Genomic DNA, 25,078 nt, shown 5'->3' on the forward strand with positions numbered 1-25,078 from the left:
CAATCTTCTGCAAGGAAGTCAAACACATTTTTTGAATCCTCCTTTGATAGGTCTCCCTCCATGTCCTTAAGCAAGTTCAATGTGGTGACAGCTGCATGTGTCACTTTGATAGTGAACTTTGTCAATAGGCACATTTTTTCCTCTATCACATGAATTCTTTCCCACACCTTACAACTAGCCTTCATCGTGATCTCCACGTTGACCTCCTGCATGTCACCAGGAAAACCATCTACCCACATCATAGTAACTTCCTACATAATTGGGGGGTTAGCATTTTCCTTGGACAAAGCCCTAATAGGGGAGGAAATAATTATGGGGAAGGGCACTCTATCCACTGTATTAGGGAATTGGTCCCTCCTTAAGTCCACACACCCCAACCCAATGGTTTTCAAAATATGCAACACCTCCCTTTTCTCCTCCATTCCCTCTCCTGAGCCAAACCAAGAATACTTCAAGACCTCCTCATCCTCCTTCTCCATTCTCCCCTCCCAAAAATTTGATGCCTTCTCTTTCATCCTCCATTTGGGATGGCCATGTCTTCTGACTTGGTCTCCTCCTCTTGTGAGGACCCCACCTTTAGTTTCCTCTTAGCATTAGACTTAGCTAACCTCCCTAATCTCCTCCTACCTCCACTCCCTTCCTCTTCTGACTCCTTTGGTCCATCTCTTTCCCTTTATCATGTCTCCCTTTTTTTCCCAATGGGGTGGGATTCAATTCCATAGGGGACTCACTAGGCGAGGGTTATGGGGTAGGGGCCCATGATCCTAAGGGGAACTAGTTGGGGTTTGGGGTTGGGATGAGCCAGATTATCAATCTCTACTATCCTAGGGGGACTAGGGTGAGGTGAAATTGGTACAACCAGAACATTAACCCTTGATGTAAAATGGTAAAATTAACACCCTTTCTCATTTTTCTTTTACATTAGTAACTGTGTCCACTAAATCATGCAATAGGAAGAATGGAATGGAAATTAAATCATAGTGGAAAAAATGATTTAGGAGAGGAAAGTTGTAGTAATAACAAACACCATACCTCCATTCTAGAGTTAGGTACTTCATTAACATCAAACAAACCTTATTCCATAGCTCAAGGAGCTTCTCCCACATAAAACCACCTCTATGCCAAATAGGTTCATCCCCATCCAAGAAGAAGCATTGAAAACACGTTTCATTGGCCACCCTTGCCACTTTTTGCCACTTCCTACCCTTCATGGTCAAACATATTGCCAGAGAAATGACTTTCTTAGAGATGTGGAATTAAATGCCATTTATCATAACTCTATGGTCCTCCTAGGAATTAACAATTAGATGGAACAATTTTCATCATGCCTATTAAGCGTCTCCATAAATAGAATAAACCCACCTTCCTTCAGCATATACCACACCAACGGCTTCCTCACATTCTCCTCAATCATGGATGGCTCAATATGCATAAGGTTGCCACCCATCTCTGCAATTTTTCCTAAACCTCTCTTCCCGTTCTGAACCTAGAAATACTTGCTAAGAATAACTTCACACTTAAGCCCAAAAACCCTTAGGCAAAAATAATGACCATTATTATTAATAATAATTATAGTATGTCCTTAGTAAAAATTAATGTCAGGGGTCAGTGCAAGAAGTTGGGTCTCACTTTTGGCCAAAAAGTGGAAGTGTTTTTCCTATTTTTTAAATTTTTTGTCAATTGATGTCAAAATTTGAGGTATTTAGAGATTGAATATTAAAAAACTCCATAAATAAAATTTTTAGTGTTTGGAATCTATTTTTCGAATATGTAATTTATTTTTGCACCCATATGATAAATTTTTTTTTGGTATGGATCTTTAAAAACCACTTTTTCAAAATGCCTATTTCAGGACCATACCGTACTCGTGTATGGACACCATAATTTGACACAAATAAATGAATTTTTGTAAATCCTTTTAAAGGGAGTTACCTAATACACCTAAGATTGATGACAATATTTTTAAAAAAAAATTTATTGAATAATTTTTTTATTATTAATTATTAATTGGCTATAAAGTTAAATTTTAAAACCTCTCGTGTACAGACCACATAATTTGATCAAAATCTCACTTTTTTCAAAAAAAATAAAATTTAACATTGAAAGAATTGTATGTAGATTGATGACATATAAATTAATTTAAGAAAAATTATAAAATAAAAAAGTTATTAAAGTTTTAGTGAATGTCACTTTTGAACGTTTAGGAGATAGTTTTGATTAATAAATAATGGAAAAATAGAAAATAAACTAATAACACTATAAAATTTACATATTTGAAATCAAAATAGCAAGACAATGGGTTTTTGTCTCGTCAAAAAATTCAATAGGAATGACTATAAAAAAATTATGACAATATCAAAAATTGTCGATTAAATGCCTTAGAAAAAAGAGGAGTACAAAGGCATGGCTTGGTGGGACCAAGCCTATGCCATGCCTTTCCCCAAGGGAAAACCCCATGCAAAAGTTAGGAGCCATGCCAAATTCCCGCTCATGTCTCACGAATCAAGCACCCCATTTGTAATTCAAATCTATACTAACTTTTTTAAAATTGGGCACCTGATTTGTAAACGGGTACCAGAGTTTTAAAAAATTGGGTACCCATTTCTAATGTACCCATTGGGTCCCAAAAGCTGCCCCACCGACCCAATTTCAATGATTGAAATGATTGAACAATAGTTTCGACCTGCAACACTGAATTTTGTCATGCTTATTCTATTTTCTTGTCCTCTTATACAATTTGCAGGCTACTAATTCAAATTCAAAACTGGTGCAAATATGGGATCAAAAAAATGAAGAAAGAAGAAAGCAAGAGTTCTGATAGATGAGAAGATTGCAACAAATAAAGAGAATGAAGCATAATGTAAACGAGAGAGAAGACAGAGAATTAGAGACTTGAACAATGTTTGAAAGGAGAAAGACATTGAAGATACCACGATGGATGAAGAAGTCAAAGAAGAGAACCCAATACAAGAAAATTCAGGTGCACATTCTAATTATGCGTTCAATATAGGTGTGTCTCCAAACCCTCAAATTTTCTCTCATGATGAAATTGGTGATTTTTTAGAAGTAGGTTACGATTTAAACGATTTAGATTTTCTTCATGAGAAGAAATTGTCAAACGATCATGCACAAAACACTCCAATTGAAATGCCTGCCCCAAAAGAAATGCCAAGGAAATTTGAAAATGATATTCAAATCCCAAATAACAGTGAAAATAGTAAATTGTCTGAAAATAAAAATTGCATAAATGTAGACATAGAAACACCAACTACTGAACAAACATGTCAGGATGATAGTAAAGTGTTTGAACATAATTTTCATATTCCTAATGATGTGTTAGATAATCTTGAGGGATTGGTTTCATGAAGACAAATTAGGACACATGCTAATAGATTGTATAGGCATTTTTTTTATAATAAAAAATTTGGGTTTCAATGTCAGCTAATGTTGCAACTAATTAAATGTCTAAAATGCGAAAAGTAATGAGAAGGTTGGGAATGTATGAAAAAAAAAAGAATAAAAATGAGTCTTTAAAACAAGTTGTATCCATTGTTGCTAGTGCCTTTGATGTTATCGAAAAGAGAAGTCAGTCTAAAGATAAGAATGCAGCATGACGAGCAATAACAACAGCTTTAGTTAACAAATCAACATCTGAAAAAAGATTGATTACCAACATAAGTGGATATCTTAATATGAATCGTAAGACTTTAGAAAGAGCTGTAAAGAGAAGGGTTAACTTTGAATGTGATCCAGCAAATATTTTATGGACTTCTAGTGGTAGACTCCCGAGATGTGATATGAAACTTACTAGTGAAATAAAAAGTTTGATTGAAAATTTTTGGCATGATAATACAAGAGTATCACCTAATTCAAGAGATGTTCTTTAATTGAGAATTGGGTCAAAAATACGTGATCCACATCCTAAACACCTTTTGGACATGACTCAAACTGAATTGTTTAAAAAATTTGTAGATGGTAAGGTATTAAATATTACCATTAGTCAAAGATCTTTTGAAAAGTGTAAACCATGGTATGTAAGGATTAACAAGGAAAGAATCACATGTTGTTGTAAAACTCATATTCAATTTCGTTATCATTATGATGTATTTCAATCTATACGTGGTACCATGCATAGTAAATAAATGTTGCAAGAATGTGGTATAAAAATACCACCTCAAACTATAAAAGATTTCATATCAAGTTTTTTTTGTAAGCCACCTAATGATCAATACTTTCTTTTCAATGCATGTCTTTCTAGTACATGTGATATGTGCGGCAATCTTTCTTTGTTAGATGAATGTTTGCATGAAAATTCTTTGACTACTTTTGGACAACAATTAGTTGAGGTAAAAAGATTCAAAACTATTGAATATCAATTGAAGGATGGGAAGTTTGGAAGAAGGTGTGATCTAGTTACAGATAAAGTTAGTTGTCATGTATTTATGGATGAGTTTAAGAGTGTGATCATACCAAAATATGTTAAACACTCTCAATATTCTAGATGGCTTGATGGACAATTTCGCATATGTAAGAATACATTTCCAATTGGTACTATACTTTTAGTTGTTGACTTTGTAGAGAACTACACGCTTGCACCGCAAGAAGAGGTACAACCACAATATTACAATTCAGTGCAAGTAACAATTTATGTTCATATAGTTTATAGGCATGCACTTGATAGTATAGAGGAGGATCAAAAAATATTGAGAGAGTACCATTTTTATTTAAGTGATAATAAACTCCATTCATCTGAGTTTGTCCAATATTGTTTCAAGGTCTTTTATGATAATTTAAAAGAGAGACAAATTAAAATGACACAACATTGGATATGGTCAGATAATTGTACAAGACAATTCAAGAATGCTAGAATGTTCTATTGGTTGAGTAGGACACATAAGCAAACTAGCATCCAACATGTGTGGAGTTTTTTTGAGGCTGGACATGGTAAAGGAGAACATGATGGTGTTGGTCCATGTGTGAAGAGAGCCCTTAGTAAAGAGCAATTAAAATTTGAGGAAAGAGCTAAATTCAAAAATGCACATGAGATTGTCGAATGGTGTAACAAATATTTATACACGGGATCAAGTCAAAAATCTACAATCAAACTTTTCTTCTATCTAGTTGAAGAAAATAGTATCCCTTCAAGATATGATTGTGATACAATTAGTGGTTCAGCTAAATGGCATTCATTTAGGAGTTCAGATTCTAACAGTTGGACTATATGGATTAGCGAGCTTGCTTGTTTTTGTCAATTTTTTCTTGCAAGTGAATGGGAAGAATGTGAGAATACAGAATGGGTTGAAGATTGGCAACAAATATCATTAGCACCTACTGACACACATTTTGAAGATGATATATTAAATGAAGGCCAGAATGTTACTTTTGCATTAGAAGACTATGATCATATTTCAGACATCATAGAACCTAGTATGCACAATTTAATTAGATTTTTTTGTGATCTCATGTTTCAATTTATATAATTTGCATATGTACACGAGTGATTAAAGTGTTTCTATACTTTATCTTATCTTGTAGGACATGTTTATGTTGTTATTGCACCTAGTGATAATGATGAATAGACTAAGTATTGACTAGCTAGATGTGTGGAACCTAAGAAAAAAATGACATGTCATCAAGTAGATGATGATGGTTTTGAGTATCCAATCGGGTCTGTTGTTGTAGCTAGCACCTGGCTATGTAGATACCTAACAAGAAGAAATGGTTTGCCAACATTTGAAGACTACCAAACCAAAAAGAAGTTTTTACACTATTCTCATTTGGTTGTGGCAAAAAATATCAAATTAGAAAGGTACAAAGGGAGACCCACCAATAAGGTATTATGGACAATTTCAATGGACGAGCACGAGACAATCATAAATGCATTGCAAAAGAGAGAGGATGCAGATGGTACAGTGGGATGACTACATTTAAATCAAACACATGTAAGTTTTTTCATTATTGTATTATTTTTATATATATGTACTTATATAATTTAATTACATGTATGTTTGTGTTGTCAATACCAATTTAGAGAACTTATGTACCTATTATTCAGGTCTCAATTACAATTTATGCAAATTTAAGTGTTAAAGTGGATCAAACATCAACATCTTGTGCAATTTCACATAGTAAGTACATACAAATTACACATATATATTTACATAGTTTAGATACCTTGAATATTAATTTATGTGTTTATTAACATGTGTGTTTTTGTTTTACATTTTTATTTTACATGACCTCATTTGAAGAGACGAGTTCAACCAATTTTATGTTTCAAATGAGTTCAGTGAACTATAAATATATCATTGACATTGTCTTACATATATTGTGAAATATGTTGTACAAACTAATTCAAAAATGAGAGTTTACTTCTATTTTAAAGTTAAAGGTATGTGCACTTGATAAATTATTATAAATTAATTGTCAATTTAAGTAATGACCTCCTATTTTGTTCTATTACTTTTACATTCAAGCATGTTTAAATTAATTTTTGTTTGAAGTTCAAAATTAAGTTATTGATTTTAATATTAATAACAAGTGACTTGTACATGATAATTTAAAGATCATTACTCATTGTATTCATTGTATTGATTATATCTTTCATTACCAAACAACACATTAAGATCACTTACATGATGTACATTGTTAGATACGTTATCCATACATGTGTGTCTTAAGGGGACATGGGAGTCCTAATAATTCATTATGTTTGTTATACGTTATGATAGGTATTCATATGTTTACTACCACATAATAGGTCTTATTAGGTGATAATGAGTCTTACATTACCAAACAACACATTAAGATCACTTATGATACATTGTTAGGTATGTTATCAATACATTTTTTAATCGAGTAGGTCAATTTTATTTGTATGAATTATCTCAATGCATAAATTTGATGTGATATTTATCCAATAATGCTCTATAGATAGTTAAAATTATTGTTCATCTTGCATATATACTTACAAAATGTGTCATATGTTCATGAATAAAATATGTCAGAATAAAGAAAATGGTTTGAATATACTTAAAACATGGTGAAACATAGTAATATATGTACTACATACACAAGCATGATAAGAAATCATTAAAAAATAGTACATGGTCTAACATACATCGTAACATGATCTATGAAGTGAAAAAATACATGGTCTAACATACAGTTTTAACTATCCTAACACAAAGTGTACATATATCATAAATAGTATATATATACATCATAAAAACACAATCTATAGGTGCCAACAAGACCTAATCTATCTGATCAAATGTCATCTTTGCTCCACGCGAAGAGGACTCAGATGGATCATCATGTGTAATATGAGTTGTCTCGTCATGTCAGACACCCTGTGAGGTAGATGTATCACCCTGTGTAACAGGAGGCACGTCTCATCATGTACTTGCTTAATTGAAATGGGTCTCAAAATCTAGCTTGCAAATAAATTAAATATTCACTACATAATAAAATAAATTGTACCACATGAGATGGGTGTCCCTCAGTAATAGGAGGAGGTGCACTGTCAAAACTACCAAATGCAGCAGTGGTGAGGTCCTGTAATTTACAATACATACATTTTTTTAATTTGATTTTAGAGCATAATGAACTATACATTATGTACATAAATCACAATACTGACCTCAAATGACGATGTAGGTACCTCCATCTGGCTAAGTCCTATGCTCTCAGCAACACTCATGGTGACGTACTCCTAAAATTATGGATACATAAACATTTAGTCAAAATTAAATATACATGAATATAATTATAAAGTACATAATTTGTACACTACATTTTTTATACACTATAAATTAAACATGTATATATAATGTATATATCATACTTGAGTGGTAGCCAATGTCACAGATGTGTCTACAGGTATGCTAGCATGATAATCATAAGATGGAGTTGAAAATAGACTATACCGAGGCCTGTATGGATGAGTATGATATCCATGCTCCTGTTCATAAAATCAAAACACATAATATATATATATGTGTGTGTGTGTGTGTGTGTGTGTGTGTGTGTGTGAGTCAAAATTGTTTAGATTACAAGATAATAATAATGTCTATACATAAAAATAATACAAATTATTTGTCTTCAGTCAAAAGTTCATACCGCATGTATTTAAGCCTGTGCCTCAATGGTAACTGGAGTAGGACTTGTACTAACATCAATATGTTAAGATGTAGACAATCCCTACAAAATCAAATAATAAGAACATATGAGCACATGTTATTAAATTCAAATTTGAATGTACATTTTTACAGTGTAATTCAAAGTGCATACCATATAAGGGACACCAACATTTGTAGGTCTCAAAAAAAGACTATACTGCCTCCTAGGAGGAACGGTGTCATCCATCCTCTATTATTTGAAAAGTAAAAATTAATATAGTTAATACAATTACACATATATGTAGAAAGTAAATAATTATGTGCACTTTATATTTATATTGAAATTAAAATTTTACCTATTGCTCTTGACTCTCTCTAGGCTCTCCTTGCTGCATAAGGTCAACAAATGATGACACGTCTATCTCATCACTACCATCACCACGGGCAGCATATACATCATCATCAAAATCTGCACCCTCAACATAATGGCCATCGTGTGCTGTACCAGGATCACTCTGGGGGCCTATGCATATACCTCCATAGCTAGTACAAACATGTCCAAGCGGAGGAGCATGTACCACCTACGTCCATTGTTGTACTAAATTTCCCAAAAGGGCACTCCAATGGGTAAAAATAGATGAAATCGCATGATGGTGGTGAGGAGCAGGCACAATAGGCACAGGAAGAGGTACAAGGGGCTCAGCTCGCCTGTGGTTTCTCATTCTCTCACTCAGCTTTGCCCCAGGCCTATCCTGAGGCATCCCTCTACCAACCCCCTGAAATTCTTTCATATCAAAATAGTTGGGTTTCAAACCCAACTCAAACTCAGCCCATAAACTCCTAAGGATTTACATGGGCACCTCATGATTAGCATATGGTAGATGGTCAAATACCATCCACCACCGCTCCCAAAAATGTGTTGCTATGTGTGGATGTGTACACCACGTAATGGAAATGCGAGGCTTCTTCTCACTAATTGGTTCACCCGTCTTCGGGTTTAAAAAATAATTTTGAAAATTTCCTTTACCTATATGTAGGTTATAAACCTCTCTATATGATAAGCCATCAGAGTAGAAGGCATGCATGCTTTCCCTCCATGATCTAAATGAATCGATGTCTAAATGAAAATGATGAATGGAGTCAACCATGCCTTGCATGCTATCTGCAAGATGTAGTAGGTGAGGGGGGGGTGTCTCTCACATCGGATAGCCTCTATATCACTCATGAGGTCAATGAGGTTATGCCTCATGGTCTCGCGGAGCTCATCCGCGATGGGTGGTGGAGGTGTGGGTGAGGGTAGAGGTGGAGATGGAGGTGGCGGAGGTGGGGGTATGGGAGGGGGAGGGGGTGGCAGTGGGTCCATCAAATATAATCTTCATATATATTTAAACAACATAAAACATAAAACACATCAAAAATACATCACAACATAATACATGTATAAAAAAATTACTATTTAATAAAATTTAAATCTAAAATTTATCAACTAGATCTATATAAATGCGCATATCTTTATTTAAATTATATCAATTAAATTATAAATAAAGTTAAACACTTAACTCAAATTAAACATTAAATACTAAATTTTTAAGTATGAACTCATTATGGATTTTACATGTTCATGTCTTAGGATGAAACAAAGTTAAGATTATGACAAGGTTATGGTTTACAATTTTGTTATGTTAATAGTTTTCATGATGGCTAAGCTTAAGATTATTATAATGATTGCGATCCTTTAATGTTAGGGAACTTACCTAGGATTATGGTTTTAGTTACAATTATATTTACCTGTATCGGATATTTATTATGGTCCTAAGACGAGAGTTAAGGTTACAATTATCTAATGAAAGCTTAGAGATAGAATTATGAAGTGATTATAAAATATTTATGATTGTAGTTTGAATCCTAACTATTATCCACTTTTTAACATAAGTAGTTTTCTATCAACAATGACACATCCAACATGAAAAAACATTAAATACCAAGGACAAAGGCAAAGACAATTATGCTATATATATAGAAAGGATAGAACAAACTTCACAATTCTTCAAAGAATCTAAAATCTATCACATGACATTATTGTTGTAAAGTAGGTCATATGAAATTCTACAAAAAGTAGTTGGCTGATCAAAAATTGTTCTTGGAAAGGTGTCAAAAATGCTCAAGTACAAATCTCAACACTTAAAATAGGCATCCCCATTAACTAAGTCACCTAGGGATGAGGGGAATTTTGGGGCTTTTGGGAATGAGGGGACAATTATACTATATAGAAAGGATACGAAAAACTTCATGATTCTTCAAAGAATCAAAATCTAAAACTTAACTCATGCATTATTGTTGTAAACCTAGTCATATGAAGTTCTACAAAAAGTAGTTGGCTAATAAAAAATATTCTCTAGAAAGGTGTTGAAAACACTCATGTCATAGAGCACATGCTAACAATTTCTCCATTGTTGATCAAATGATAGAATTATCAGCAGAAGTTTAGATTACAATGCACACAAACAAGATGTTACAAGAAAACTAGGACAAGACAATGGCACTAATTCTAAAGGTATGTTCTGACTTCTTGTCACATTTTGGAATAACCATGTAAAATTCACCTTTGGCATTTACATTAGAAAGGGGGAAAAGATGTAAAGGTGAAAATATAAGAAGTTTCATATCATGTGTAAAGTATATTGAGTATATATGTATGAGGAAGCACCATCATATTATGTACATATACAGGTATTGAGATAAACATCTCTTACAAAAGCAATTTCAGAAGATCTCAAAAATAGAGTATGGCACCAAGTTGAAAACCTTCTTGCAAACTATAAGTGTAGATCATGTCAAGTAATGAACTAATTTACATGTGAACCCTATCCCTAACCATGTATAATAATCCTAATTCTAATCATAATCCATAATTCATTATCTTATGAAGCTTTGGCTATCCATTTTATTGCCAAAGTAATCCCTTGGCTATCCACGAAATGGTCCTAATAGGTTTATATGGAAGACCAAATTGATTTAAATAAAATGAGCAGGAAGAAGAAAAACTTACACCCAATATTCAAGGAGAGAATCTTTTAACATACTTGAATTCTACCAACCAAAGTGAGATAATTAGAGTTCTAGTTGTTGAGTTTTCCAAAGATTTTCTTGCTGATATAAAGACACATTTCATTTATATGTTAGGGTTTACTACAGATGGAATCCCTAGGTACCTAACCACTTAATTATGAAATCTCCATCCAATACCATATTTACTACACAAGATAGGGGACTCAATATTTAGCCCCAATAAGATAGATGTAGAGACATAAATCTTACTACTAGATACAAAGAAAAGAGGTCCAATTTGATCATTAAATGATTCGTGTTGCACTCTTCTAGCTTAAAAAGAATACAAATATATTATCAAAAAACTATGTACATTAGATACTTATTAATTATTTGGAGAGTAGATCCTCTAACTTTTAGAGACAACTAGTTATCTCTAAAGAGATAATGTAATGAGTCAATGTTCATAAAATATAAAATAAAGAGGATGCAAGAGGACACCCTTTCATAATTGATCTAGAGAGTCCTAAAAATTATGATCTAACCCCATTAATTTCTTTACTAAAACCTTGACACCAATCATAAGAGAGGACACCATTTGACATTTAATATTGGATGGAGGGCTTGCAACATCATCATAGTGAAACTCCATTCCACCCTTTTGTAGACATTTTCATAATAAATTACTTGAGCATGCCTACACTCTATCCTAGAAATGTTTCTCAATCGAGAGTCTTCCAATAGGTTATCAAGTTCTCCAATATGCATAAATATCCTTAACAAAACACTTTTGTGTAGGGTTAATGATCTGGGGTAGGATATCTTCTGGTCTAGAGGCTAAGACCTTGGCAATAATTATTTTGTATGATACACATTTAGGAGTTTCTTGTCTCTAAATTTTAATGAGATTCTTATCTCCCCTTAGGGATCAATTGATTACTTGACCTAGGGATTTTATGAGCCCTTTGTTGATCACTTGATCAATTTTATGATCCCTCCATTGATTACTTGACGTAGGGATTTCTCATTACTAATTTTTTGGATGGAGGAGTTGATTTATGATAGAAATGGGTTTATCAGTTGGAATAATGCATCTTCATTCTAGGAATTATGGGTCTCATTCTATCCCTATCTTCTAAATCATTTTGAACTATCATCGTCTTCTAACCAAAAAAATTGATAGTAAAATTAGGAAAAAGATCTTACTATATATATCACTAGGGGGTGGGTATTTCTTTTTATAGAATAAGGCAATATTTTGTTATGTGGCCTTCCATTCTGCAAAGGTAATAAACATTTAGGCTACCCATCTAAGGGTCTAGTCTGGGCTCGTACTCACACTGATGTGGACACCTCCACCTCTTGATGGTCAGGGAGGGTTACTTAATTAGATGCCTGATTCATTCAAGTCTCTTCTAATTTTTTAATGATGTATCATTTTGAGACCTTGATATCAATGTTTAATTAGTTTTAGGATTAGGGTTCAATTTGTTTTGTACTGTTTGATTAGGTTTACATGCTTAGGTTTCAATTAGGACAAGAGTTAATAAATTGAATTAAGTTTTAAAGTGCTAAATTTGGTTTTAGATATAGAATTATAGTTAGAGCTTTTAGATTAAAAACTAACATTAATTCAAAAAAGTTAGGTTTGAATTTTGTTTTAAAGTGTTCAATATATTATTGAGTTCTAGTTTAGGGTGATTTGGTTTAGTCTTAAGGTCAACGTTTAACTTGGTTCAATCTTCTAGGGTAATGGTTCAATTTGGTTAATGGTTGGGGAAAGGATTTTTAAGGTTAAATTCAAGGTTTCTACTCTTAAGTTGGGATATATAATTAGGTTTACGATCATGGTTTAATTCAATTTGGTTTATAAGTATAATATTAATTAGTTAAGGGCCAAGATTACCTTTCAATCTTAGGGTTTGACATTTATAAAATTAGTACTCAAGGTAAGATAGGAAATTCATTTAATTATTTATATATTACCTGGTGTAGGTTTTAGAAAATTAAGATTACTTAGGTTAAGATGATAGTAAGGGTTATGATTAGAGTTAAATTCAATACAAATTGACACTATAGAACTAATCCTAAATGACGCCCAACCAAGGGATCCAAAGAACTAATCAAAAGTTTTACCAAGCAAGCAATAACATACAGACAATAATTTACATTTATAAAAAACATAAGAGATTGCATTACTTAAGGAGCACATTTACATTTCATTTTTAAATAATTATAAACTACTAAAAGTAAAATAAATAACGTGTCCACATGAAAGTTCATATCAACTACTTTTGTTCAATCCATTTAAATAATTTATATACATTTGTTCTGAATGCCACTTGGCAAATTAATTCGGAATGCATAATCATCCACTGTACATGTCATAGGGTATGAAAGGCTGAAAGAATATACATTTATAAAATAGTTTACATCATCCATTTTCAATCCATGAAACAAAGTACAATACAATTTAAGTAAAATCATTTTAAATACTATAAGTTTTTTGTTTGGATCCCTTGGCCGACAGTTATGTGATTAAGTATTTTATAATATGTTTAGGGTTTTATTAATATGGTTAGGTTGAGATTATAGTTTAAACAATAAATTTAGGTCAAGGTTATAGTTAAAACAAGGTTGAGGTTATATGGTTTTAGGTCGAGGTTATATTTATTTGTAAAATTACATGTTTACACAATAAATTTACATCTAATCTAATCATTCAACATTGTAATAAATACATAAATTAAATACATTTCAAAACATCTAAAATAATAATTTTTTAAATAAACATTTACGAAACTATATTTTAATTAACAAATACAAAAATTTAAACATTTAAGTTCATTAACAATGTAAATTTACAATTTTACGTACATATGAAAAGTGAAAAAACAATAAATTAACATACATATTAAATTGAAAATTGAAAAAAATAAATTAAAATAGTATAAAACATATTAAAATACCTGTGTATCAAAAACTAGCGGCAAGGGGGTAGTCGGTAGGGCTGAGAAACGGGCTCCCGTATGCGTCTCTAATCAGGATCCCATTTTTGAGGTCATGAAAATGACCTCTAAAATGCCAAAAAAGTGAAAAAAAGTTTTACAAATCGAGTACCCAATTTTTAAGCAATCGAGTACTCGATTTTTAAGAAATTGGGTACCCGATTCTTAAAAAGGCGGGTGCTCGATAGTTAAGCGGCTTGGGCACCCGATCCTTTTTAAATATCGGGTACCCAATTTTTAAAATTTGGGTTGGGTGCCTGAAGCGTAATTTTAGAATACCTGTTTCTGAGAAGTACAATTTCGCGGATCTGACTTTCGCGAAATTGTGACCCAACTTCTTGTGGTCACCCTCAGGTTTCAATTGCCTCTATCTTCCTCCCAATCTTTTCCATCATACCCAATGCAAACTAACCATTTAAAATTTGACCCCTTTCTCTACCTAGTGTACGAGAACATGCATAGGAAAATAATTAAAAAATCTTTCTTCTCAAACTTCAAAATTCTTTCTTTTTTAGGCCATGCAAATTTCTTATTACCAATACCATTTCCATCCCTCCTAATTGTTTTTCGTTCATGGATTTTTCCTTTCTACAAACTTAGTAGCATGAAACAAAAATTTAAAATATCTCTCCAACTAGGATTCATCATTCTTAATTTCTTGATTTGCTAAATATCTTATAGAATTTGGCAAGGCATTAAATTCCCTCCAATATCTTAGTCCCTTCGCATTTAGGCCTAACATCGCCATACCATCTACCACATTACTTCCCTCCCAAAATATATGATTCAAATAAAACCTATTAAAAATAGTTAATAGGTTTCTAATGTCTTCTATCACACATTTGATGACCCATCCTTCTCTCATGTTATCTTTAATAGTTTCTATGATGATTTTAGAATCACCTTCAATTTCCTCATTTTTCCATCCCATGCTTATCACCAATTTTAAACCCCAATAAAGAGCCATCACCTCCAGGGTATTGTTTGACACTTTCCCTAGCTATCTAGAATATGCCAACAACATCCTTCCCTTGCTATCCTTGACCATTCCTCCTTCTGCCAAGCCCTCCTTTCTAGCAGTGCCATCAAAATTATGGTTAACCCAATTCATAGGTGTAGGTTCCCATTGATTCCTTTTCCTAGCCAAGAGATTGGAATTATCAATCTTCATTAACCCCTCCTCTAATTTCCAGCCCTTGGCCAGTCTAACCTCTAGCACATGAAGGGGGAATGTTAGTTTTTTCCACTTGTTGCAACTCATATTCTCAACCATAAGTTTATATATCTTTTCCACCACAACTTCCTCATCTCTCTCTTCATTCATAAACATCCTGTTATTTCTCTCTTTCCAAATGCCCCAAAAAATAATGGGGGGGAGTGTGGGGGGTGATGCCTTCCACAAACTAACAAGAAGAGGGTGAGTAAAGGGGCCTTGTCAATTCTCCACAAATTGCACAAGATTCTTGTTAAACACCCAGTTCACCTCCATCTTCTATAAAAGCCTCCCCCAGACATTAGCAGCATAACTATAGTGTAAGAACAAGTGGGAAATATTCTCCTCCTCCTTCTTACATAGGTAGCATCTATTTGACAATTGGAAACCCTATTTCATAAGGTTCTCTATAGTGAGAATTTTCCCATAAATGGTGGTCCACCAAAATATATTAATCTTTGGAATTAGATGATTAAACCATATATTCCCCTAGTGATTATGTTCCAAAATTTTATCAAATATTAATGTATAGGTAGATTTAATAGAGAACTCCCCCATTGAAGTGGCCTTCCAAAGGATTTCATCATTTAAATCTCTTCCTAGGATTTTGTACCCTTCTAGCAAAACATTTAGCTCTTCTATCAGGTCCCCTTCAACCATATCATTATGTTGTAGCTCAATCTTCTTCCACTTCCTTCTTGGGAAAATAAAATCAGCAATCATTCCTCCCCCTTCTCCTAAAGGTGGTTCCAAAGAGGCCCAAACTTCATTTTTCGTTAAAGGTTTATTAGTAAGCCATGGATCCTCCTAGAAGTTAATCTAATTACCATTCCCCACCATCCACCTTGTGCCCTCTTTCAAAAGGGTTATGTTCTTCACAATATTTCCCCAAATCTTAGATCCCATAGGGAGATCATTTCTCTAGGTGTAGTGAGAGAACCTTAGATTCCCAAGATACTTAGCTTTCATAATATTGCACTAATTGGAATCCTCCTTCATCAGGTTCCACCCCACCTTGGTGACAAGCACATTATTAAAATCAGCTATCTTTCTTACTCCCAGGCCTCCTCTACTTTTTTGTTTACAAACTGTATCCCAATTTACCAAAATTAGCCTAACCTTCTCACTTCCTCCCAACCAAAGAAATTTATGTTGTATTTTCTCCAATTTGTCAGCCATAGACTGAATAATTTTGAACAATGACATGAAGTACAAAGGTAACCCCTAGAGAGAGGAAATCAAAAGTTGAAGCTTACCCACACTACTTAGAGTTTTACCTTTCCACCCAATCAATTTTTTTCCATCCTCTCTAGAATGCAATTCTAAAAGTTGTTACTTACATCTTTCACTTTCAAGGGGAGGCCTAGATACATATTAGGTAACTCAATAGTATTACACCCTAAAATTTTTACAACTATTTTCTATGTATCAGGGGATGTTAAAGAAGAACCATTTACTTTTGTCCAAGTTAATTTTATGTCCCGCATTAATCGCATATATCTCCAATACCAACTTCCAAGCTCTGGCTTCAACCACTAAGGAAGGTGTCATCTAAAAACTAATGTATCACCTTGGGTGGAAGGATGGATGTAGGTTTAATGCCTTTAATCACCCCCCCCCCCCCCCCCTTTCATCTTTCTCAAAAATGCCCTTCCTAGAACTTCAGCAACTAGGATAAACAAATAGGGAAATATACGGTCACCTTGTGTTCATCCCCTCTCTCCACCAAAATGCCCCCAAGATGAACCATTCACCATCACTGAGTAGTTGATAGTTTCCACCATCTAATTTTTCATCCTTATAATTTTTTGACTAAAACCAATCTTACCCATAACCTCATACAAGAAAATCCAATTAATCCTATCATAAGCTTTAGAGATGTTGAGTTTTAGAGCCATACCTAGATTACCACTTCTCTCCATTGAGTGCAATACTTAATGAGTCATTATGGAAACATCAATAATTTGGTGTCCTAGAACAAACCCATTCTAGGTTTTCCCAATGAATTTATATAGTAGCGATTTTAATCTATTCACCAAAATTTTAGAGAAAATCTTATAAGTAGAGTTACTAAGGCTAATTAGCCTAAAATCATATAGGACCTCCACGTCTTTAACCTTTGAGATTAGGGCAATAAATGTTTTGTTAAGTTGTTTGAGAAGTTTCCCACTTCTGAAGAAGTCATGAGCTACCCAAAGGAGATCTAGTTTAATAACCTCCCAAAAGTGTTGGAAGAACACTAGGGGGATACCATCAAGTCCTAGAGATTTATAGGCTTTCATAGAGAAGAAAACTCTACGAACTTCCTCCTTAGTGACCAATTGTGTATGTTCCTCATTATCTTTAGCTGAGATCATTGTGGGCATGGAATTAATCAAGCATCACCTTTCCTCTTTCCTAATATTTCACTGCTCTTCCAAATAAGAGTTCTTGAAATAAATAGCTGCCCAATTTCCTATATCTTCAGTTTTTGTAAGCTTCACATTATTATCATCTTTGACATTATCAATAGTATTTATCCTTTTATGAATTGAGGCTGATCTGTGAATAAACATAGTAGTCCTATCACCCACCTTGAGCCATAATACTTTGGATATCTACTTCCATAATTTACTCTCTAACCATTGTAGTAGTGAACTAAATCTCTTAACAGAGTTAGCTTAACAACAATTTGTAAATCCTCTAATAAGGTGGCATTTCTAGATTGAAGTGTCTAAAGACCTCTAACAAGGCTAGTCCTAACAAAGTGATTAAATCCTCTAATAGGGTCACACTGAAAAATCTATTTTGTAACCTTTAATAGGGTTGGCTCATAATAGGGCTCACTTTAGAAAAGTGAAAATCAATAACTAGTTGCAATTGGTTGTTTTTTTCCAAATTGGGTTTCCACATTAATATTGGTGTCACTTGTGTTCATGTTATTTCTTTTATGTGTATCCAACTAAGTTAATTAAGGCTAATCACATATAATATCTTAAGCTATGCATGTTCAATATTTTCTAACTAATAGTTGTTATTTTAGTGGTTATTGAGTTACAACATATTGTTAGTATTAACTGAGTACCTGTGTATTAATCGAGTAGCAATAGTTTCATTAGAGTTTGTGTTTTGTATTAACATCTAAGGGATATATGATTTAATTTTTTATTATAACTAATTCATCCCTCCCCTTATAGTTAATTCTCTTATATTTACAACACTAGAATGTTATAAAATCTCCTCTCATGTCTCTAGAAAATGTAGCATAGGTTAAAGGTCCCTTGGCTCCCAAGAATTTGTAGCAACTATTCTCATAGCTAGAAGAACAACTTTAGTGAAGAGTTGAGTGTAAGAAGTTGAAGAACCAAGTTCTTCTTCTATGTAAATGTCATAATCAAAATGCTCATTCCCTTGCAAAAGTGTCTACCACAATGAAATTGCCTATAAACCATGCAAAGGATGTTGAAGTGGTTCCCAACCTTGAAACACTCTTATAAGTAATGGCAAAGAAAATGCAAATGCAATGCATATATATTACTATTATTTATGTATATGTTTGTATGTATGTATTTATGTATGTATGTATGTATACAAGCCATAACCTAATTAAATTGGTCTAGTTGCTGATTAAATGGGTTGATTACAAATTCCTATAGAACTCTCATCAAATTAGATGCAATAAAATGAGCAATCAGTTGTTCCCAGTTAGTAGGATCAAATACATTTTTCCAAGGTGATAAAATTGCATATGAAAATGCATCACTTGAATGCTAGGCATAAAGAGAATTCCCCAATTTATAATGAATGGTTTGCTATAAAGGCTCCATACGCTAGCCCAACAATGGAAGCCAAGGATGTAACCATGCATGTATTGGCACACTCTCCGTATGAGGATCCCTAGTATCTATTGTTGCTATTAATTTGGGCATCACTATATGATCCAAATTTTTATGAAATCTTCTCCCATGTCTCCAAAAAAATGTATCATACGTTCAAGGTCCCTTTGATCCCAAGAATTTGTAGCAGTTATTTTCACTACTAGAAGAATAACTTCAATGAAGAGTTGAGTGTAAGGAATTGAATAAGAAAGTTCTTCTTCTATGTAAAGGCCATAATCATGAGGCTCATTCCCTTGCAAAAAAATCTTCCACAATGATGTTACCTCTAAACCATGCAAAGGATGTTGAAGTGGTTCCCAACCTTGAAACACTCTTATAAGCAATGGCAAAGCAAATACAAATGCAATACATATATTACTATTATTTGTGTATTTGTATACATATATATACAAGCCATAACCTAGTTAAATTGGTCTAGTTTCTAATTAACTGGGTTGATTACAAATTCTTGTAGAACTATCATCAGATTAGGTACACTAAAATGAACAATCAGTTATTCCCAGCTAGCAGGATCAAATACAATTTTCTAAGGTGATAAAATTGCATATGCAAATGCATCACTTCAATATTATGCATGAAGTGCATTCCCCAATTTATAATTAATATTTTGATATAAAGGCTCCATACATTGTCCCAACAATGGAATCCAAGGATGTAACCACGCATGTATTGGCATGCTCTCCCTACAAGGATCCCAAGTATCTACTATTGTTGTTGATTGGGCATTACCATATGATCTAGAATGTTATGAAAACTCTTCCCATATCTCAAGAAAATGTAGCATAGGTTTAGGGTCCCTTGGCTCCTAGGAAATTCTAGAAGCTATTTTCACTACTGGAAGAATAACTTTAGTGAAGAGTTGATTGTAAGGAATTCAAGAAGCAAGTTATGCTTCTATGTAAATACCATAATTAGGAGGATTATTCCCTTGTAGAATCCTCTTCCATAATGACATTATCTCTAAACCATGCAAAGGATGTTGAAGTGGTTCCCAACCTTGAAATATTCTTATAATCAATAGCAAAGAAAATGAAGATGCAATACATATATTATTATTTATGTATATGTATGTATGTATGTATGTATATACATGTATATACAAGCCATCACTTAGTTAAATTGGTCTATTTGTTTATTAGTTGGGTTGGTTACAAATTCTTATAGAATTGTCATTAGATTAGGTATAATACAATGAACAATAATTTGTTCCTAGCTATTAGGATCAAATACAATTTTCCAAGGTGATAAAATTACATATGTAGATGCATCACTTGAATGCTAGGAATGAAGTATATTTCTCAATTTATAACAAATGGTTTGATATAAAGGCTCCATATGCTGGCCCAACAATGGAAACCAAGGATATAACCATGCACGTATTACCATATTCTCCCTAGGAGGATCCCAAGTATCTACTATTGTTGCTACAATGGAAAAGAAATGTAGATGCAATACATATATTACTATAGGCCATATGGAGGATTATGTAAAATAAACAAAAAATAAAAGAAAAAACCATATTAATCATTCCCCTTTTTTTTTTGTGTAAATGCCATAATCACGAGGCTCATTCCCTTACAAAAGCCTCTACCACAATAAAATTACCTCTAGACCATACAAAGGATGGAGATGTATGTATTTATATATGTATGTACATATATGTATGTATATATATGTATGTATGTATGTATGAATGTATGTATGTATATATGTATGTATATGTATGTATGTATGTATGTATGTACATATATTTACAAATTAGGACAAATAGGAAGGATTAATGTCATTGTTAATGGGAATTATATTTCCACTACATACATACATACATAGATACATACATACATACATACATATTTACCATTAACTTTGTATTATTTGTGTGCAAGGTTTTGAGGTAAGTCACTTAGCATGGGTTGAGTGAGTTTTATTGTTTTATTATTTGGATTTTGGAATATGTGTGTAGCTAGATCAATTTTTATATTATGCTAAGATGTAATAAACACCTTTAAAAAGATCTCTCTGTATAGATACATACATACATACATGTATTTGTATGTATATGTATGTATGTTTATATGTGTATATATACATACGTGCACACATATGTTAATGTCTATGTATGTATGCATGTATATATAGAGAGAGATCTTGTGGATTGTGGAGATTAGTGGAGATGTAGGATTTCATTTCCATGCCCTTGTGATCATTGCATTTCATTGTTGTGCCCTTGTGATCTTTGTATCTCATTTGTTTTATTGTACCTAATTTGATGATAGTTCTATAGGAATTTATAATCAACACAACTAATCAACAACTAAACCCATTTAACTAGGTTATGACTTGTTTCTCTCTAAGAATATCTGCTATGATATATTTTTGTAAAATTTCATTTGAACTCTCCCCATTTTTCTTGGTCTACATTATTTTTGTGGAGGATCTTGAGGTAAGTCACTTAGCACCTTAAGAAAGATCTCTTTGCATATATACATACATACATATATACATGCATATATGTATGTATGTATATATCTATATATGTATCTATATATGTATATGTATGTATATATATGTATGTATATGTATATGTATTTATGTATATATGTATATATGTATGTATGTATGTATGTATCAAAATTTATCTCATGGATAGAAAGAAGAGTTTACCCATAACTAGCCATGGCTAAGGTCTAATGTTACATTTTAAGAAAATAATAGAACTGAAATTGTGCAGGCCTAAATTAGCTTGAATTTTCCTAGCCTTGCCCAATGACATTTAAAAAGGGATCTAACTCATGCAGTTTCCTATCACCTAGGATGTGGATGAAACTGAAAAGTGAATCAAAGTGGAAAAATAGTGATAGGATTCATTTTCCACCAATTTTTTTAAAAATAATTCATCAAGTCATCATAATTGCGATGACTTGTTCCAACAAATAGTAGTCACACTAACAGGTGTTATGCTAGATCCCTATCATAATTGTGATAGACTATTTCAATAGATAATCATTGCCTCCATAGCACACCTATCACACAACCATCACAATTATGATAGACAACTCTAACAACTAGTTGTTGGTCCAAATTGTAATAGTCTATTATCATAAGTGGGAGGAAAAAAAGATGAACTCTTTCCCTTGCATGTTCTAATCTATGACACCTTTATCCATCATAGATATGAAAAACACCCTTGCCATTGCAATTTGCGACATGAAAAGTCTAACACTTGTCTGACGGGAGCCAATTCATGGTACTGTCACTTAAGTGATGGGTGGCCATCACAATTTGGGCCCAAATGTAGTAGTGTATTTGTCTACTTAAGGCTATAATGAAAAGATACTTGAGTAAAGAATAGAAGAATAATAAGTAAAGAAATGTGTCTACCAAGCCTAACAGAGAAAATAATAGAAGCTGAGAAAGTTAGTGCAAGCTAAGCAAAAAGTTAGTTGAAGCTAAGTAAAGTAAGATCAATATGTATCAAGTGAAGAGAAATCTTAGTATGTGCCAAGCGTCAGAAGATGGAAGTAGTAATTGAGTAAGACTTAGTGTATGCTGAGAAACCCAGTATTAACTGAGCATCAAAAGATAGTGTTTTCCAAGAAAACAACATGTTATTGTCGAGTGACAATAAAATGAGTTTGATCGAAGATTTGACAAATCTAAGCTGAAAAAGTTGATTTCTTGAATTGTGTGAAGTGTGTGGAAGATAACTATGATGAGTTGGTAGCACATAATTCAAGATAAACTATTTTGAGATGAATTCAAAGAGTATTGTAAGGGAAGTTTCAAGGAGGAGCAAAATAGAAAGATAGTAAGACTCAATGAATCTAACCTAACCCTAAAATGGGCTATTATGGTTAAGCAAGAGAATATCTAAATTCTCTATATAAAGAGATAACATGCCAAAAGAAATTTGTCAAGAACTTGAATCTAAGATAGACAAGAAGTTTATGTTATATATACTAACTTATATACAAGATTTATTTGTTACATACATACTTACTAACTTATATCTACAACTTGTATTCATCCTTTTTATTGTAATTGTAGGCCATTGGAGTACATGATCATCATGCTACAAGAATATCTCTAGACTCATTGATGACACTAGCTAGTACTCAAGTATGATATATATACTTTTATTTCATAAATTTGTAGTGTAAAAAATCTACTTTATAATTCATGTATATATAATTTTGACTCAAGGTTTATGTATTCATGATAGTAGGAAGATGTTGTCATTAGTGTTGGTAGGAGTATAGGACTAAGCCAGATGGAGGTACACATTATCTTTTGAGGTTAGTATTATCATTTATGTAGTTTAATAAGATATTTATCAATTATTTAAAATATATGTATTCTTTTGCAGGACGTGACCACTACAACTTTTGGTGGCTATGAGAGTGCACCTCCTCCTCTCATAGAGGGATGACAATCCTACATGGTTAAATTTTAAATAACTTCATTATTTGATTTTTTTTGTGAACTAGATTATGAAAATAATTTCAATTAAGCATGTACATATTGTCTTCTTAGGATTCCACACGGGATGTCCCACATGATGACACACATGATGTTATGCAAGATGATCCATCTCAATCTTGTTCATGTGGAGTAAACAAGACTATAGATTAGATAGATTAGGTCTTTTGAAACCTTTACATTGTGTTGTTATGATACTTTTTTTTATCATGATACACTTTCTATTAGGTTATTTATCTGTATTAGATTGTTTATGACTTGATATCATGTTATTACATATTTTACCATATTATACTTTTACAACTTGTCATCGCCCTAGTATATCATATATTCTTATGTTATCATGTTATAAGTATGCCATATTTTATTTATTATGACACATTTTATTTAGTATAACACATTTTTTTAGTATATACTATGAACAATAGTTTAATTAAATGTAGGAACATTAATTTAAACATGTTTGAATGTAAAATAATGAAAACATATAGGAGATCATTAAAAATTAACAAAGAATTTAATATGAAGTGGACACCCATAAATTTAAAATACAAGTGAATACATATATTTTACATAACTGAAGTCATATATTTAAAAAATTAGTGAACTCATATATGAAGGACATAAAGATAAGTGAACTCGTGTTTTTAAATGTTTACGACATGTTTTGATTCAAATACAAAATTGGATGAACAAATTTGTTTAAATGGGGTCCTCCAAAATAAAAATAATTAATTTGTTGAAATTTTAGTAAAGGAATAATGGTATAAGTCCTATTTGTATAATGTAAATATGTTTAATGTACACTCACCATATCTAATTGCACAAAATGTTGATGTTGGGTCAATGATATCATCTAAATTTACATAAGTTATACTTGAGACCTGAATAAGAGGCATATAAACTTTTATTTACTATTGACAATGCATACATATATTTATTATTTTAGTACATATAAAAATAGCACAATAAATAAAAAACTTACATGTGTTTATTTTCTAGTTAACCTATTGTACCATTTGTATTCTCTCTCTTTTGCAATGCATCTATGATTTACTCATGCTCTTCCATTGAAATTTTCCATGGTATCTTATTCATAGGTCTCACTTTGTATCATTAAAATTTGGTATTCATTACCACAACCAAATGACAATAGTGTAAAATATTCTTTTTTGACTGATAGTGTTGAAATGATTATAAACCATTTCTTCTTGTTAGGTATTTGAGTAGCAACATGCTCAGCTACAATGACAAACCCAATTGGATACTCAAAACCATCATCATCTACTAAATGACATATGAATTTTTTCTTAGGCTCTACACATCTAGCTA

The sequence above is a fragment of the Cupressus sempervirens genome, chromosome 8, assembly GCF_028749045.1.
Source record: "Cupressus sempervirens isolate cs-2001-9-10 chromosome 8, ASM2874904v1, whole genome shotgun sequence".
Taxonomy (NCBI): domain Eukaryota; kingdom Viridiplantae; phylum Streptophyta; class Pinopsida; order Cupressales; family Cupressaceae; genus Cupressus; species Cupressus sempervirens.